Genomic DNA, 22,429 nt, shown 5'->3' with positions numbered 1-22,429 from the left:
TCAGTGAACACCTCTACACTGTCAGAACTGTATCACAGACACCCATCAGTGAACACCCCTACACTGTCAGAACTGTATCACAGATACCCATCAGTGAACACCTCTACACTGTCAGAACTTTATCACAGACACCCATCAGTGAACACCCCTACACTGTCAGAACTGGATCACAGATACCCATCAGTGAACACCCCGACACTGTCAGAACTGTATCACAGATACCCATCAGTGAACACCCCGACACTGTCAGAACTGTATCACAGAAACCCATCAGTGAACACCCCTACACTGTCAGAACAGTATCACAGATACCCATCAGTGAACACCCCGACACTGTCAGAACTGTATCACAGAAACCCGTCAGTGAACACCCCCACACTGTCAGAACTGTATCACAGATACCCATCAGTGAACACCCCTAAACTGTCAGAACTGTGTCACAGACACCCATCAGTGAACACCTCTACACTGTTAGAACTGTATCACAGATACCCATCAGTGAACACCCCTACACTGTCAGAACTGTGACACAGACACCCATCAGTGAACACCCCTACATTGTCAGAACTGTATCACAGATACCCATCAGTGAACACCCCTACACTGTCAGAAGTGTGTCACAGACAGCCATCAGTGAACACCTCTACACTGTCAGAACAGTATCACAGATACCCATCAGTGAACACCTCTACACTGTCAGAACTGTAACACAGACACCCATCAGTGAACACCCCGACACTGTCAGAACTGTGTCACAGACACCAATCAGTGAACACCTCTACACTGTCAGAACTGTAACACAGACACCCATCAGTGAACACCCCTACAATGTCAGAACTGTATCACAGATACCCATCAGTGAACACCCCGAAACTGAAAGAACTGTGTCACAGACACCCATCAGTGAACACCTCTACACTGTTAGAACTGTATCACAGATACCCATCAGTGAACACCCCGACACTGTCAGAACTGTGTCACAGATACCCATCAGTGAACACCCCGACACTGTCAGAACTGTATCACAGACAACCATCAGTGAACACCCCTACACTGTCAGAACTGTATCACAGACACCCATCAGTGAACACCCCTACACTGTCAGAACTGTATCACAGATACCCATCAGTGAACACCCCGACACTGTCAGAACTGTATCACAGACACCCATCAGTGAACACCCCTACACTGTCAGAACTGTATCACAGATACCCAGTGAACACCCCAACACTGTCAGAACTGTATAACAGACACCCATCAGTGAACACCCCTACACTGTCAGAACTGTATAACAGACACCCATCAGTGAACACCCCTACACTGTCAGAACTGTATCACAGACACCCATCAGTGAACACCTCTACACTGTCAGAACTGTATCACAGACACCCATCAGAGAACACCTCTACACTGTCAGAACTGTGTCACAGACACCCATCAGTGAACACCTCTACACGGTCAGAACTGTATCACAGACACCCATCAGTGAACACCTCTACACTGTCAGAACTGGATCACAGATATCCATCAGTGAACACCCCGACATTGTCAGAACTATCACAGACACCCATCAGTGAACACCTCTACATTGTCAGAACTGTATCACAGATATCCATCAGTGAACACCACTACACTGTCAGAACTGTAAAACAGACACCCATCAGTGAACACCTCTACACTGTCAGAACTGTATCATAGACACCCATCAGTGAACACCCCTACACTGTCAGAACTGTATCACAGATACCCATCAGTGAACACCTCTACACTGTCAGAACTGTATCACAGATACCCATCAGTGAACACCTCTACACTGTCAGAACTGTATCACAGACACCCATCAGTGAACACCCCGACACTGTCAGAACTGTATCACAGATACCCATCAGTGAACACCTCTACACTGTCAGAACTGTATCACAGATACCCATCAGTGAACACCTCTACACTGTCAGAACTGTATCACAGACACCCATCAGTGAACACCCCTACACTGTCAGAACTGTATCACAGATACCCATCAGTGAACACCTCTACACTGTCAGAACTTTATCACAGACACCCATCAGTGAACACCCCTACACTGTCAGAACTGGATCACAGATACCCATCAGTGAACACCCCGACACTGTCAGAACTGTATCACAGATACCCATCAGTGAACACCCCGACACTGTCAGAACTGTATCACAGAAACCCATCAGTGAACACCCCTACACTGTCAGAACAGTATCACAGATACCCATCAGTGAACACCCCGACACTGTCAGAACTGTATCACAGAAACCCGTCAGTGAACACCCCCACACTGTCAGAACTGTATCACAGATACCCATCAGTGAACACCCCTAAACTGTCAGAACTGTGTCACAGACACCCATCAGTGAACACCCCTACACTGTCAGAACTGTATCACAGATACCCATCAGTGAACACCCCGACACGGTCAGAACTGTGTCACAGACAACCATCAGTGAACACCTCTACACTGTCAGAACTGTATCACAGATACCCATCAGTGAACACCCCTACACTGTCAGAACTGTATCACAGACAACCATCAGTGAACACCCCTACACTGTCAGAACAGTATCACAGACACCCATCAGTGAACACCCCTACACTGTCAGAACTGTATCACAGATACCCATCAGTGAACACCCCGACACTGTCAGAACTGTATCACAGACACCCATCAGTGAACACCCCTACACTGTCAGAACTGTACAGATAACTATCAGTGAACACCCCGACACTGTCAAAAGTGTATCAGAGACACCCATCAGTGAACAGCCCTACACTGTCAGAACTGTACAGATACCCATCAGTGAACACCCCTACACTGTCAGAACTGTACAGATATCCATCAGTGAACACCCCTACACTGCCAGAACTGTACAGATAACTATCAGTGAACACCCCTACACTGTCAAAAGTGTATCAGAGACACCCATCAGTGAACACCCCTACACTGTCAGAACTGTACAGATACCCATCAGTGAACACCCCTACACTGTCAAAACTGTATCAGAGACACCCATCAGTGAACACCCCCACACTGTCAAAACTGTATCAGGGACACCCATCAGTGAACACCCATACACTGCCAGAACTGTATAGATAACTATCAGTGAACACCCCTACACTGTCAGAACTGTACAGATACCCATCAGTGAACACCCCTACACTGTCAAAACTGTATCAGAGACACCCATCAGTGAACACCCCTACACTGTCAGAACTGTACAGATACCCATCAGTGAACACCCCTACAATGTCAAAACTGTATCAGAGACACCCATCAGTGAACACCCCTACACTGTCAAAACTGTAGCAGAGACACCCATCAGTGAACACCTCTACACTGCCAGAACTGTACAGATACCCATCAGTGAACACCGTTAAACTGTCAGAACTGTACAGACACCCATCAGTGAACACCCCTACACTGTCAGAACTGTACAGACACCCAGTGAACACCCCGACACTGTCAGAACTGTATCACTGATACCCATCAGTGAACACCCCTACACTGTCAGAACTGTATCACAGATAGCCATCAGTGAACACCCCTACACTGTCAGAACTGTATCACAGATACCCATAAGTGAACACCTCTACACTGTCAGAACTGTATCACAGATACCCATCAGTGAACACCCCTACACTGTCAGAACTGTGTCAAAGACACCCGTCAGTGAACACCCCTACACTGTCAAAGCTGGATCAGAGACACCCATCAGTGAACACCCCGACACTGTCAGAACTGTACAGATACCCATCAGTGAACACCCCTACACTGTCAGAACTGTACAGATATCCATCAGTGAACACCCCTACACTGTCAGAACTGTACAGATATCCATTAGTGAACACCCCTACACTGCCAGAACTGTACAGATAACTATCAATGAACACACCTACACTGTCAAAACTGTATCAGAGACACCCATCAGTGAACACCCCGACACTGTCAGAACTGTAACACAGATACCCATCAGTGAACACCCCTACACTGTCAAAACTGTATCAGAGAAACACATCAGTGAACACACCTACACTGTCAGAACTGTACAGATACCCATCAGTGAACACCCCGACACTGTCAGAACTGTATCAAACACACCCATCAGTGAACATCCCTACACTGCCAGAACTGTATCACAGATACTCATCAGTGAACACCCCGACACTGTCAGAACTGTACACAGATACCTATCAGTGAACACCCCTACACTGTCAGAACTGTATCACAGTTACCCATCAGTGAACACCCCTACACTGTCAGAACTGTATCACAGATACCCATCAGTGAACACCCCGACACTGTCAGCACTGTATCACAGATACCCATCAGTGAACACCCCGACACTGTCAGAACTGTATCACAGAAACCCATCAGTGAACACCCCGACACTGTCAGAACTGTATCACAGAAACCCATCAGTGAACACCGCGACACTGTCAGAACCGTATCACAGATACCCATCATTGAACACCCCTACACTGTCAGAACTGTACAGATATCCATCAGTGAACACCCCTACACTGTCAGAACTGTGCAGATACCCATCAGTGAACACTCCGACACTGTCCAAACTGTATCAGACACCCATCAGCGAACACTCCTACACTGTCAGAACTGTACACATACCCATCAGTGAACACCCCTACACTGTCAGAACTGTGCAGATACCCATCAGTGAACACTCCGACACTGTCCAAACTGTATCAGACACCCATCAGTGAACACCCCTACACTGTCAGAACTGTATCACAGATACCCATCAGTGAACACACAGATACCCATCAGTGAACACCCCGACACTGTCAGAACTGTATCACAGATACCCATCAGTGAACACCCCGACACTGTCAGAACTGTATCAGAACCACCCATCAGTGAACACCTCTACACTGTCAGAACTGTATCAGATACCCATCAGTGAACACCCCGACACTGTCAGAACTGTATCACAGATACCCATCAGTGAACACCCCGACACTGTCAGAACTGTATCACTGATACCCATCAGTGAACACCCCTACACTGTCAGAACTGTGCAGATACCCATCAGTGAACACCCCTACACTGTCAAAACTGTATCAGAGACACCCATCAGTGAACACCCCTACACTGTCAGAACTGTACAGATACCCATCAGTGAACACCACTACACTGTCAGAACTGTACAAATACCCATCAGTGAACACCCCGACACTGTCAGAACTGTATCACTGATACCCATCAGTGAACACCTCTACACTGTCAGAACTGTATCAGATACCCATCAGTGAACACCCCGACACTGTCAGAACTGTATCACAGATACCCATCAGTGAACACCTCTACACTGTCAGAACTGTATCACAGATACCCATCAGGGAACACCCCGACACTGTCAGAACTGTATCACTGATACCCATCAGTGAACACCCCTACACTGTCAAAGCTGTATCAGAGACACCCATCAGTGAACACCCCTACACTGTCAGTACTGTGCAGATACCCATCAGTGAACACCCCTGCACTGTCAGAACTGTAAAGATACCCATCAGTGAACACCCCTACACTGTCAGAACTGTACAGATATCCATCAGTGAACACCCCTACACTGCCAGAACTGTACAGATACCTATCAGTGAACACCCCTACACTGTCAAAACTGTATCAGAGACACCCATCAGTGAACACCCCTACACTGTCAGAACTGTATCACAGATATCCATCAGTGAACACCTCTACACTGCCAGAACTGTACAGATAACTATCAGTGAACACCCCGACACTGTCAAAACGGTTTCAGAGACACTCATCAGTGAACACCCCTACACTGTCAAAACTGTACAGATACCCATCAGTGAACACCACTACACTGTCAGAACTGTACAGATACCTATCAGTGAACACCCCTACGCTGTCAAAACTGTATCAGAGACACCCATCAGTGAACACCCCGACACTGTCAGAACTGTATCACACATACCCATCAGTGAACACCCCTACACTGTCAGAACTGTGCAGATACCCATCAGTGAACACTCCGACACTGTCCAAACTGTATCAGACACCCATCAGTGAACACCCCTACACTGTCAGAACTGTAAACATACCCATCAGTGAACACCCCTTCACTGTCAGAACTGTACAGATACCCATCAGTGAACACCCCGACACTGTCAGAACTGTATCACAGATACCTATCAGTGAACACCCCTACACTGTCAGAACTGTATCACAGACACCCATCAGTGAACACCCCGACACTGTCAGAACTGTATCACAGATACCTATCAGTGAACACCCCTACACTGTCAGAACTGTATCACAGACACCCATCAGTGAACACCCCGACACTGTCAGAACTGTATCACAGATACCCATCAGTGAACACCCCTACACTGTCAGAACTGTATCACAGATACCCATCAGTGAACACCCCGACACTGTCAGAACTGTATCACAGATACCCATCAGTGAACACACAGATACCCATCAGTGAACACCCCGACACTGTCAGAACTGTATCACAGATACCCATCAGTGAACACCCCGACACTGTCAGAACTGTATCAGAACCACCCATCAGTGAACACCTCTACACTGTCAGAACTGTATCAGATACCCATCAGTGAACACCCCGACACTGTCAGAACTGTATCACAGATACCCATCAGTGAACACCCCGACACTGTCAGAACTGTATCACTGATACCCATCAGTGAACACCCCTACACTGTCAGAACTGTGCAGATACCCATCAGTGAACACCCCTACACTGTCAAAACTGTATCAGAGACACCCATCAGTGAACACCCCTACACTGTCAGAACTGTACAGATACCCATCAGTGAACACCCCGACACTGTCAGAACTGTATCACTGATACCCATCAGTGAACACCCCTACACTGTCAGAACTGTACAGATACCCATCAGTGAACACCACTACACTGTCAGAACTGTACAAATACCTAGTGAACACCACTACACTGTCAGAACTGTATCACAGACACCCATCAGTGAACACCCCGACACTGTCAGAACTGTATCACAGATACCTATCAGTGAACACCCCTACACTGTCAGAACTGTATCACAGACACCCATCAGTGAACACCCCGACACTGTCAGAACAGTATCACAGATACCCATCAGTGAACACCCCTACACTGTCAGAACTGTATCACAGATACCCATCAGTGAACACCCCGACACTGTCAGAACTGTATCACAGATACCCATCAGTGAACACACAGATACCCATCAGTGAACACCCCGACACTGTCAGAACTGTATCACAGATACCCATCAGTGAACACCCCGACACTGTCAGAACTGTATCAGAACCACCCATCAGTGAACACCTCTACACTGTCAGAACTGTATCAGATACCCATCAGTGAACACCCCGACACTGTCAGAACTGTATCACAGATACCCATCAGTGAACACCCCGACACTGTCAGAACTGTATCACTGATACCCATCAGTGAACACCCCTACACTGTCAGAACTGTGCAGATACCCATCAGTGAACACCCCTACACTGTCAAAACTGTATCAGAGACACCCATCAGTGAACACCCCTACACTGTCAGAACTGTACAGATACCCATCAGTGAACACCACTACACTGTCAGAACTGTACAAATACCCATCAGTGAACACCCCGACACTGTCAGAACTGTATCACTGATACCCATCAGTGAACACCTCTACACTGTCAGAACTGTATCAGATACCCATCAGTGAACACCCCGACACTGTCACAACTGTATCACAGATACCCATCAGTGAACACCTCTACACTGTCAGAACTGTATCACAGATACCCATCAGGGAACACCCCGACACTGTCAGAACTGTATCACTGATACCCATCAGTGAACACCCCTACACTGTCAAAGCTGTATCAGAGACACCCATCAGTGAACACCCCTACACTGTCAGTACTGTGCAGATACCCATCAGTGAACACCCCTGCACTGTCAGAACTGTACAGATACCCATCAGTGAACACCCCTACACTGTCAGAACTGTACAGATATCCATCAGTGAACACCCCTACACTGCCAGAACTGTACAGATACCTATCAGTGAACACCCCTACACTGTCAAAACTGTATCAGAGACACCCATCAGTGAACACCCCTACACTGTCAGAACTGTATCACAGATATCCATCAGTGAACACCTCTACACTGCCAGAACTGTACAGATAACTATCAGTGAACACCCCGACACTGTCAAAACGGTTTCAGAGACACTCATCAGTGAACACCCCTACACTGTCAAAACTGTACAGATACCCATCAGTGAACACCACTACACTGTCAGAACTGTACAGATACCTATCAGTGAACACCCCTACGCTGTCAAAACTGTATCAGAGACACCCATCAGTGAACACCCCGACACTGTCAGAACTGTATCACACATACCCATCAGTGAACACCCCTACACTGTCAGAACTGTGCAGATACCCATCAGTGAACACTCCGACACTGTCCAAACTGTATCAGACACCCATCAGTGAACACCCCTACACTGTCAGAACTGTAAACATACCCATCAGTGAACACCCCTTCACTGTCAGAACTGTACAGATACCCATCAGTGAACACCCCGACACTGTCAGAACTGTATCACAGATACCTATCAGTGAACACCCCTACACTGTCAGAACTGTATCACAGACACCCATCAGTGAACACCCCGACACTGTCAGAACTGTATCACAGATACCTATCAGTGAACACCCCTACACTGTCAGAACTGTATCACAGACACCCATCAGTGAACACCCCGACACTGTCAGAACTGTATCACAGATACCCATCAGTGAACACCCCTACACTGTCAGAACTGTATCACAGATACCCATCAGTGAACACCCCGACACTGTCAGAACTGTATCACAGATACCCATCAGTGAACACACAGATACCCATCAGTGAACACCCCGACACTGTCAGAACTGTATCACAGATACCCATCAGTGAACACCCCGACACTGTCAGAACTGTATCAGAACCACCCATCAGTGAACACCTCTACACTGTCAGAACTGTATCAGATACCCATCAGTGAACACCCCGACACTGTCAGAACTGTATCACAGATACCCATCAGTGAACACCCCGACACTGTCAGAACTGTATCACTGATACCCATCAGTGAACACCCCTACACTGTCAGAACTGTGCAGATACCCATCAGTGAACACCCCTACACTGTCAAAACTGTATCAGAGACACCCATCAGTGAACACCCCTACACTGTCAGAACTGTACAGATACCCATCAGTGAACACCCCGACACTGTCAGAACTGTATCACTGATACCCATCAGTGAACACCCCTACACTGTCAGAACTGTACAGATACCCATCAGTGAACACCACTACACTGTCAGAACTGTACAAATACCTAGTGAACACCACTACACTGTCAGAACTGTAACACAGATACCCATCAGTGAACACCTCTTCACTGTCAGAACTGTATCACAGACACCCATCAGTGAACACCCCTACACTGCCAGAACTGTATCACAGACACCCATCAGTGAACACCCCGACACTGTCAGAACTGTATCACAGACACCCATCAGTGAACACCTCTACACTGTCAGAACTGTAACACAGATACCCATCAGTGAACACCACTACACTGTCAGAACTGTATCACAGATACCCATCAGTGAACACCTCTTCACTGTCAGAACTGTATCACAGACACCCATCAGTGAACACCCCTACACTGTCAGAACTGTAACACAGATACCCATCAGTGAACACCTCTTCACTGTCAGAACTGTATCACAGACACCCATCAGTGAACACCCCTACACTGTCAGAACTGAATCACAGATACCCATCAGTGAACACCCCTACACTGCCAGAACTGTACAGATACCTATCAGTGAACACCCCTACACTGTCAAAACTGTATCAGAACCACCCATCAGTGAACACCCCGACACTGTCACAACTGTATCACAGATACCCATCAGTGAACACCTCTACACTGTCAGAACTGTATCACAGATACCCATCAGTGAACACCCCGACACTGTCATAACTGTATCACAGATACCCATCAGTGAACACCCCGACACTGTCAGAACTGTATCACTGATACCCATCAGTGAACACCCCTACACTGTCAGAACTGTATCAGATACCCATCAGTGAACACCCCGACACTGTCACAACTGTATCACAGATACCCATCAGCGAACACCTCTACACTGTCAGAACTGTATCACAGATACCCATCAGTGAACACCCCGACACTGTCATAACTGTATCACAGATACCCATCAGTGAACACCTCTACACTGTCAGAACATGATCACAGACACCCATCAGTGAACACCCCTACACTGTCAGAACTGTACAGATACCCATCAGTGAACACCCCTACACTGTCAGAACTGTACAGATACCCATCAGTGAACACCACTACACTGTCAGAACTGCACAAATACCCATCAGTGAACACCCCTACACTGTCAGAACTGTACAGATATCCATCAGTGAACACCCCTACACTGCCAGAACTGTACAGATAACTATCAGTGAACACCCCTACACTGTCAAAACTGTATCAGAGACACCCATCAGTGAACACCCCTACACTGTCAAAACTGTATCAGAGACACCCATCAGTGAACACCCCTACACTGTCAGAACTGTATAGATAACTATCAGTGAACACCCCTACACTGTCAAAACTGTATCAGAGACACCCATCAGTGAACACCCCTACACTGTCAGAACTGTATCACTGATACCCATCAGTGAACACCCCGACACTGACAGAACTGTATCACAGATACCCATCAGTGAACACCACCACACTGTCAGAACTGTGCAGATACCCATCAGTGAACACCCCGACACTGTCAGAACTGTATCACAGATACCCATCAGTGAACACCCCGACACTGTCAGAACTGTAAGACAGATACCCATCAGTGAACACCCCGACACTGTCAAAACTGTACAGATACCCATCAGTGAACACCACTGCACTGTCACAACTGTACAGATACCCATCAGTGAACACCACTACACTGTCAGAACTGTATCACAGATACCCATCAGTGAACACCCCGACACTGTCAGAACTGGATCACAGATACCCATCAGTGAACACCCCTACACTGTCAGAACTGTATCACAGATACCCATCAGTGAACACCCCGACACTGTCAGAACTGTATCACAGACACCCATCAGTGAACACCCCGACACTGTCAGAACTGTATCACAGATACCCATCAGTGAACACCCGTACACTGTCAGAACTGTATCACAGATACCCATCAATGAACACCCCTACACTGTCAGAACTGTATCACAGATACCCATCAGTGAACACCCCGACACTGTCAGAACTGTATCACAGACACCCATCAGTGAACACCCCGACACTGTCAGAACTGTATCACAGATACCCATCAGAGAACAACCGTACACTGTCAGAACTGTATCACAGATACCCATCAATGAACACCCCTACACTGTCAGAACTGTAACACAGATACCCATCAGTGAATACCCCTACACTGTCATAACTGTATCACAGATACCCATCAGTGAACACCCCGACACTGTCAGAACTGTATCACTAATACCCATCAGTGAACACCTCTACACTGTCAGAACTGTATCACAGAGACCCATCAGTGAACACCCCGACACTGTCAGAACTGTATCAGATACCCATCAGTGAACACACCGACACTGTCAGAACTGTATCACAGATACCCATCAGTGAACACCTCTACACTGTCAGAACTGTATCACAGAGACCCATCAGTGAACACCCCGACACTGTCAGAACTGTATCACTGATACCCATCAGTGAACACCCCTACACTGTCAGAACTGTACAGATACCCATCAGTGAACACCACTACACTGTCAGAACTGTACAAATACCTAGTGAACACCACTACACTGTCAGAACTGTATCACAGATACCCATCAATGAACACCCCTACACTGTCAGAACTGTAACACAGATACCCATCAGTGAACACCTCTTCACTGTCAGAACTGTATCACAGACACCCATCAGTGAACACCCCTACACTGCCAGAACTGTATCACAGACACCCATCAGTGAACACCCCTACACTGTCAGAACTGTATCACAGACACCCATCAGTGAACACCTCTACACTGTCAGAACTGTAACACAGATACCCATCAGTGAACACCACTACACTGTCAGAACTGTATCACAGATACCCATCAGTGAACACCTCTTCACTGTCAGAACTGTATCACAGACACCCATCAGTGAACACACAGATACCCATCAGTGAACACCCCGACACTGTCAGAACTGTATCACAGATACCCATCAGTGAACACCCCGACACTGTCAGAACTGTATCAGAACCACCCATCAGTGAACACCTCTACACTGTCAGAACTGTATCAGATACCCATCAGTGAACACCCCGACACTGTCAGAACTGTATCACAGATACCCATCAGTGAACACCCCGACACTGTCAGAACTGTATCACTGATACCCATCAGTGAACACCCCTACACTGTCAGAACTGTGCAGATACCCATCAGTGAACACCCCTACACTGTCAAAACTGTATCAGAGACACCCATCAGTGAACACCCCTACACTGTCAGAACTGTACAGATACCCATCAGTGAACACCCCGACACTGTCAGAACTGTATCACTGATACCCATCAGTGAACACCCCTACACTGTCAGAACTGTACAGATACCCATCAGTGAACACCACTACACTGTCAGAACTGTACAAATACCTAGTGAACACCACTACACTGTCAGAACTGTATCACAGATACCCATCAATGAACACCCCTACACTGTCAGAACTGTAACACAGATACCCATCAGTGAACACCTCTTCACTGTCAGAACTGTATCACAGACACCCATCAGTGAACACCCCTACACTGCCAGAACTGTATCACAGACACCCATCAGTGAACACCCCTACACTGTCAGAACTGTATCACAGACACCCATCAGTGAACACCTCTACACTGTCAGAACTGTAACACAGATACCCATCAGTGAACACCACTACACTGTCAGAACTGTATCACAGATACCCATCAGGGAACACCTCTTCACTGTCAGAACTGTATCACAGACACCCATCAGTGAAAACCCCTACACTGTCAGAACTGAATCACAGACACCCATCAGTGAACACCCCTACACTGTCAAAACTGTATCAGAACCACCCATCAGTGAACACCCCGACACTGTCACAACTGTATCACAGATACCCATCAGTGAACACCTCTACACTGTCAGAACTGTATCACAGATACCCATCAGTGAACACCCCGACACTGTCATAACTGTATCACAGATACCCATCAGTGAACACCCCGACACTGTCAGAACTGTATCACTGATACCCATCAGTGAACACCCCTACACTGTCAGAACTGTATCAGATACCCATCAGTGAACACCCCGACACTGTCACAACTGTATCACAGATACCCATCAGCGAACACCTCTACACTGTCAGAACTGTATCACAGATACCCATCAGTGAACACCCCGACACTGTCATAACTGTATCACAGATACCCATCAGTGAACACCTCTACACTGTCAGAACATGATCACAGACACCCATCAGTGAACACCCCTACACTGTCAGAACTGTACAGATACCCATCAGTGAACACCCCTACACTGTCAGAACTGTACAGATACCCATCAGTGAACACCACGACACTGTCAGAACTGCACAAATACCCATCAGTGAACACCCCGACACTGTCAGAACTGTATCACAGATACCCATCAGTGAACACCCCTACACTGCCAGAACTGTACAGATAACTATCAGTGAACACCCCTACACTGTCAAAACTGTATCAGAGACACCCATCAGTGAACACCCCTACACTGTCAAAACTGTATCAGAGACACCCATCAGTGAACACCCCTACACTGTCAGAACTGTATAGATAACTATCAGTGAACACCCCTACACTGTCAAAACTGTATCAGAGACACCCATCAGTGAACACCCCTACACTGTCAGAACTGTATCACAGATACCCATCAGTGAACACCCCGACACTGTCAGAACTGTAAGACAGATACCCATCAGTGAACACCCCGACACTGTCAAAACTGTACAGATACCCATCAGTGAACACCACTACACTGTCAGAACTGTATCACTGATACCCATCAGTGAACACCACCACACTGTCAGAACTGTGCAGATACCCATCAGTGAACACCACTACACTGTCAGAACTGTATCACAGATACCCATCAGTGAACACCCCGACACTGTCAGAACTGTAAGACAGATACCCATCAGTGAACACCCCGACACTGTCAAAACTGTACAGATACCCATCAGTGAACACCACTACACTGTCACAACTGTACAGATACCCATCAGTGAACACCACTACACTGTCAGAACTGTATCACAGATACCCATCAGTGAACACCCCAACACTGTCAGAACTGTATCACAGATACCCATCAGTGAACACCCCGACACTGTCAGAACTGGATCACAGATACCCATCAGTGAACACCCCTACACTGTCAGAACTGTATCACAGATACCCATCAGTGAACACCCCGACACTGTCAGAACTGTATCACAGACACCCAACAGTGAACACCCCGACACTGTCAGAACTGTATCACAGATACCCATCAGTGAACACCCGTACACTGTCAGAACTGTATCACAGATACCCATCAATGAACACCCCTACACTGTCAGAACTGTATCACAGATACCCATCAGTGAACACCCCGACACTGTCAGAACTGTATCACAGACACCCATCAGTGAACACCCCGACACTGTCAGAACTGTATCACAGATACCCATCAGAGAACAACCGTACACTGTCAGAACTGTATCACAGATACCCATCAATGAACACCCCTACACTGTCAGAACTGTAACACAGATACCCATCAGTGAATACCCCTACACTGTCATAACTGTATCACAGATACCCATCAGTGAACACCCCGACACTGTCAGAACTGTATCACTAATACCCATCAGTGAACACCTCTACACTGTCAGAACTGTATCACAGAGACCCATCAGTGAACACCCCGACACTGTCAGAACTGTATCAGATACCCATCAGTGAACACACCGACACTGTCAGAACTGTATCACAGATACCCATCAGTGAACACCTCTACACTGTCAGAACTGTATCACAGAGACCCATCAGTGAACACCCCGACACTGTCAGAACTGTATCACTGATACCCATCAGTGAACACCCCTACACTGTCAGAACTGTACAGATACCCATCAGTGAACACCACTACACTGTCAGAACTGTACAAATACCTAGTGAACACCACTACACTGTCAGAACTGTATCACAGATACCCATCAATGAACACCCCTACACTGTCAGAACTGTAACACAGATACCCATCAGTGAACACCTCTTCACTGTCAGAACTGTATCACAGACACCCATCAGTGAACACCCCTACACTGCCAGAACTGTATCACAGACACCCATCAGTGAACACCCCTACACTGTCAGAACTGTATCACAGACACCCATCAGTGAACACCTCTACACTGTCAGAACTGTAACACAGATACCCATCAGTGAACACCACTACACTGTCAGAACTGTATCACAGATACCCATCAGTGAACACCTCTTCACTCTCAGAACTGTATCACAGACACCCATCAGTGAACACCCCTACACTGTCAGAACTGTAACACAGATACCCATCAGTGAACACCTCTTCACTGTCAGAACTGTATCACAGACACCCATCAGTGAACACCCCTACACTGTCAGAACTGAATCACAGATACCCATCAGTGAACACCCCTACACTGCCAGAACTGTACAGATACCTATCAGTGAACACCCCTACACTGTCAAAACTGTATCAGAACCACCCATCAGTGAACACCCCGACACTGTCACAACTGTATCACAGATACCCATCAGTGAACACCTCTACACTGTCAGAACTGTATCACAGATACCCATCAGTGAACACCCCGACACTGTCATAACTGTATCACAGATACCCATCAGTGAACACCCCGACACTGTCAGAACTGTATCACTGATACCCATCAGTGAACACCCCTACACTGTCAGAACTGTATCAGATACCCATCAGTGAACACCCCGACACTGTCACAACTGTATCACAGATACCCATCAGCGAACACCTCTACACTGTCAGAACTGTATCACAGATACCCATCAGTGAACACCCCGACACTGTCATAACTGTATCACAGATACCCATCAGTGAACACCCCGACACTGTCAGAACTGTATCACTGATACCCATCAGTGAACACCCCTGCACTGTCAGAACTGTACAGCCACCCATCAGTGAACACCCCTACACTGTCAAAACTGTATCAGAGACACCCATCAGTGAACACCCCTGCACTGTCAGAACTGTACAGATACCCATCAGTGAACACCACTACACTGTCAGAACTGTACAGATACCCATCAGTGAACACCCCGACCCTGTCAGAACTGTATCACTGATACCCATCAGTGAACACCCCTACACTGTCAGAACTGTACAGATACCCATCAGTGAACACCCCTACACTGTCAAAGCTGTATCAGAGACACCCAGTGAACACCCCTACACTGTCAGTACTGTACAGATACCCATCAGTGAACACCCCTGCACTGTCAGAACTGTACAGATACCCATCAGTGAACACCCCTACACTGTCAGAACTGTACAGATTTCAATCAGTGAACACCCCTACACTGTCAGAACTGTACAGAATTCCATCAGTGAACACCCCTACACTGTCAAAACTGTATCACAGATACCCATCAGTGAACACCCCGACACTGTCAGAACTGTATCACTGATACCCATCAGTGAACACCCCGACCCTGTCAGAACTGTATCACTGATACCCATCAGTGAACACCCCTACACTGTCAGAACTGTACAGAATTCCATCAGTGAACACCCCTACACTGTCAGAACTGTAACACAGATACCCATCAGTGAACACCTCTTCACTGTCAGAACTGTATCACAGACACCCATCAGTGAACACCCCTACACTGTCAGAACTGAATCACAGATACCCATCAGTGAACACCCCTACACTGCCAGAACTGTACAGATACCGATCAGTGAACACCCCTACACTGTCAAAACTGTATCAGAACCACCCATCAGTGAACACCCCGACACTGTCACAACTGTATCACAGATACCCATCAGTGAACACCTCTACACTGTCAGAACTGTATCACAGATACCCATCAGTGAACACCCCGACACTGTCATAACTGGATCACAGATACCCATCAGTGAACACCCCGACACTGTCAGAACTGTATCACTGATACCCATCAGTGAACACCCCTACACTGTCAGAACTGTATCAGATACCCATCAGTGAACACCCCGACACTGTCACAACTGTATCACAGATACCCATCAGCGAACACCTCTACACTGTCAGAACTGTATCACAGATACCCATCAGTGAACACCCCGACACTGTCATAACTGTATCACAGATACCCATCAGTGAACACCTCTACACTGTCAGAACATGATCACAGACACCCATCAGTGAACACCCCTACACTGTCAGAACTGTACAGATACCCATCAGTGAACACCCCTACACTGTCAGAACTGTACAGATACCCATCAGTGAACACCACGACACTGTCAGAACTGCACAAATACCCATCAGTGAACACCCCTACACTGTCAGAACTGTACAGATAACTATCAGTGAACACCCCTACACTGTCAAAACTGTATCAGAGACACCCATCAGTGAACACCCCTACACTGTCAAAACTGTATCAGAGACACCCATCAGTGAACACCCCTACACTGTCAGAACTGTATAGATAACTATCAGTGAACACCCCTACACTGTCAAAACTGTATCAGAGACACCCATCAGTGAACACCCCTACACTGTCAGAACTGTATCACAGATACCCATCAGTGAACACCCCGACACTGACAGAACTGTATCACTGATACCCATCAGTGAACACCACCACACTGTCAGAACTGTGCAGATACCCATCAGTGAACACCACTACACTGTCAGAACTGTATCACAGATACCCATCAGTGAACACCCCGACACTGTCAGAACTGTAAGACAGATACCCATCAGTGAACACCCCGACACTGTCAAAACTGTACAGATACCCATCAGTGAACACCACTACACTGTCACAACTGTACAGATACCCATCAGTGAACACCACTACACTGTCAGAACTGTATCACAGATACCCATCAGTGAACACCCCAACACTGTCAGAACTGTATCACAGATACCCATCAGTGAACACCCCGACACTGTCAGAACTGGATCACAGATACCCATCAGTGAACACCCCTACACTGTCAGAACTGTATCACAGATACCCATCAGTGAACACCCCGACACTGTCAGAACTGTATCACTAATACCCATCAGTGAACACCCCGACACTGTCAGAACTGTATCACTAATACCCATCAGTGAACACCTCTACACTGTCAGAACTGTATCACAGAGACCCATCAGTGAACACCCCGACACTGTCAGAACTGTATCAGATACCCATCAGTGAACACACCGACACTGTCAGAACTGTATCACAGATACCCATCAGTGAACACCTCTACACTGTCAGAACTGTATCACAGAGACCCATCAGTGAACACCCCGACACTGTCAGAACTGTATCACTGATACCCATCAGTGAACACCCCTACACTGTCAGAACTGTACAGATACCCATCAGTGAACACCACTACACTGTCAGAACTGTACAAATACCTAGTGAACACCCCGACACTGTCATAACTGTATCACAGATACCCATCAGTGAACACCTCTTCACTGTCAGAACTGTATCACAGACACCCATCAGTGAACACCCCTACACTGCCAGAACTGCATCACAGACACCCATCAGTGAACACCCCTACACTGTCAGAACTGTATCACAGACACCCATCAGTGAACACCTCTACACTGTCAGAACTGTAACACAGATACCCATCAGTGAACACCACTACACTGTCAGAACTGTATCACAGATACCCATCAGTGAACACCTCTTCACTGTCAGAACTGTATCACAGACACCCATCAGTGAACACCCCTACACTGTCAGAACTGTAACACAGATACCCATCAGTGAACACCTCTTCACTGTCAGAACTGTATCACAGACACCCATCAGTGAACACCCCTACACTGTCAGAACTGAATCACAGATACCCATCAGTGAACACCCCTACACTGCCAGAACTGTACAGATACCTATCAGTGAACACCCCTACACTGTCAAAACTGTATCAGAACCACCCATCAGTGAACACCCCGACACTGTCACAACTGTATCACAGATACCCATCAGTGAACACCTCTACACTGTCAGAACTGTATCACAGATACCCATCAGTGAACACCCCGACACTGTCATAACTGTATCACAGATACCCATCAGTGAACACCCCGACACTGTCAGAACTGTATCACTGATACCCATCAGTGAACACCCCTACACTGTCAGAACTGTATCAGATACCCATCAGTGAACACCCCGACACTGTCACAACTGTATCACAGATACCCATCAGCGAACACCTCTACACTGTCAGAACTGTATCACAGATACCTATCAGTGAACACCCCGACACTGTCATAACTGTATCACAGATACCCATCAGTGAACACCCCGACACTGTCAGAACTGTATCACTGATACCCATCAGTGAACACCCCTGCACTGTCAGAACTGTACAGCCACCCATCAGTGAACACCCCTACACTGTCAAAACTGTATCAGAGACACCCATCAGTGAACACCCCTGCACTGTCAGAACTGTACAGATACCCATCAGTGAACACCACTACACTGTCAGAACTGTACAAATACCCATCAGTGAACACCCCTACACTGTCAGACCTGTATCACTGATACCCATCAGTGAACACCCCGACCCTGTCAGAACTGTATCACTGATACCCATCAGTGAACACCCCTACACTGTCAGAACTGTACAGATACCCATCAGTGAACACCCCTACACTGTCAAAGCTGTATCAGAGACACCCAGTGAACACCCCTACACTGTCAGTACTGTACAGATACCCATCAGTGAACACCCCTGCACAGTCAGAACTGTACAGATACCCATCAGTGAACACCCCTACACTGTCAGAACTGTACAGATTTCAATCAGTGAACACCCCTACACTGTCAGAACTGTACAGAATTCCATCAGTGAACACCCCTACACTGTCAAAACTGTATCACAGATACCCATCAGTGAACACCCCGACACTGTCAGAACTGTATCACTGATACCCATCAGTGAACACCCCGACCCTGTCAGAACTGTATCACTGATACCCATCAGTGAACACCCCTACACTGTCAGAACTGTACAGATACCCATCAGTGAACACCCCTACACTGTCAAAGCTGTATCAGAGACACCCAGTGAACACCCCTACACTGTCAGTACTGTACAGATACCCATCAGTGAACACCCCTGCACTGTCAGAACTGTACAGATACCCATCAGTGAACACCCCTACACTGTCAGAACTGTACAGATTTCAATCAGTGAACACCCCTACACTGTCAGAACTGTACAGATACCCATCAGTGAACACCCCTACACTGTCAGAACTGTACAGATTTCAATCAGTGAACACCCCTACACTGTCAGAACTGTACAGATTTCCATCAGTGAACACCCCGACACTGTCAGAACTGTATCACAGATACCCATCAGTGAACACCTCTACACTGTCAGAACTGTATCACAGATACCCATCAGTGAACACCCCGACACTGTCAGAACTGTATCACAGATACCCATCAGTGAACACCCCTACACTGTCAGAACTGTATCACAGATACCCATCAGTGAACACCTCTACACTGTCAGAACATGATCACAGACACCCATCAGTGAACACCCCTACACTGTCAGAACTGTGTCACAGACACCCATCAGTGAACACATCGACACTGTCAGAACTGTATCACAGACACCCATCAGTGAACACCCCTAAACTGTCAGAACTGAATCACAGATACCCATCAGTGAACACCTCTTCACTGTCAGAACTGTATCACAGACACCCATCAGTGAACACCCCTACACTGCCAGAACTGTGCAGATACGTATCAGTGAACACCCCTACACTGTCAAAACTGTATCAGAGACACCCATCAGTGAACACCCCGACACTGTCACAACTGTGTCACAGATACCCATCAGTGAACACCTCTACACTGTCAGACCTGTATCACAGATACCCATCAGTGAACACCCCGACACTGTCAGACCTGTATCACAGATACCCATCAGTGAACACCCCGACACTGTCAGAACTGTATCACTGATACCCATCAGTGAACACCCCTACACTGTCAGAACTGTACAGATACCCATCAGTGAACACCCCGACACTGTCAGAACTGTATCACAGATACCCATCAGTGAACACCCAGACACTGTCAGAACTGTATCACTGATACCCATCAGGGAACACCTCTACACTGTCAGAACTGTATCACTGATCCCCATCAGTGAACACCTCTACACTGTCAGAACTGTATCACAGATACCCATCAGTGAACACCCCGACCCTGTCAGAACTGTATCACTGATACCCATCAGTGAACACCCCTGCACTGTCAGAACTGTACAGATACCCATCAGTGAACACCCCTACACTGTCAAAGCTGTATCAGAGACACCCAGTGAACACCCCTACACTGTCAGTACTGTACAGATACCCATCAGTGAACACCCCTGCACTGTCAGAACTGTATCACAGATACCCATCAGTGAACACCCCTACACTGTCAGAACTGTACAGATTTCCATCAGTGAATACCCCGACACTGCCAGAACTGTACAGATACCCATCAGTGAACACCTCTTCACTGTGAGAACTGTATCACAGACACCCATCAGTGAACACCCCTACACTGTCAAAACTGTATCAGAGACACCCATCAGTGAACACCCCTGCACTGTCAGAACTGTACAGATACCCATCAGTGAACACCACTACACTGTCAGAACTGTACAGATACCCATCAGTGAACACCCCGACACTGTCAGAACTGTATCAAACACACCCATCAGTGAACACCACTACACTGCCAGAACTGTACAGATAACTATCAGTGAACACCCCTACACTGTCAAAACTGTATCAGAGACACCCATCAGGGAACACCCCGACACTGTCAGAACTGTATCACAGATACCCATCAGTGAACACCCCGACACTGTCAGAACTGTATCACTGATACCCATCAGTGAACACCCCTACACTGTCAGAACTGTGCAGATACCCATCAGTGAACA

The 22,429-nt window shown here is 47.3% G+C and overlaps 1 protein-coding gene across 6 annotated transcripts in view; it reads right to left on the bottom strand.

Annotated features, from left to right (window-relative positions):
- The window catches only part of ppp2r5d (protein phosphatase 2, regulatory subunit B', delta), a 352,877-nt gene that overhangs the window by 57,086 nt on the left and 273,362 nt on the right, over positions 1-22,429 (bottom strand). The gene's annotated exons all lie outside the window — the stretch shown is intronic.

The sequence above is a fragment of the Heterodontus francisci genome, chromosome 3 (assembly GCF_036365525.1).
Source record: "Heterodontus francisci isolate sHetFra1 chromosome 3, sHetFra1.hap1, whole genome shotgun sequence".
NCBI classification, from domain to species: domain Eukaryota; kingdom Metazoa; phylum Chordata; class Chondrichthyes; order Heterodontiformes; family Heterodontidae; genus Heterodontus; species Heterodontus francisci.
The sequence above is the reverse complement of the archived record's forward strand: the minus strand, read 5'-3'. Positions and strand labels throughout refer to the sequence as shown.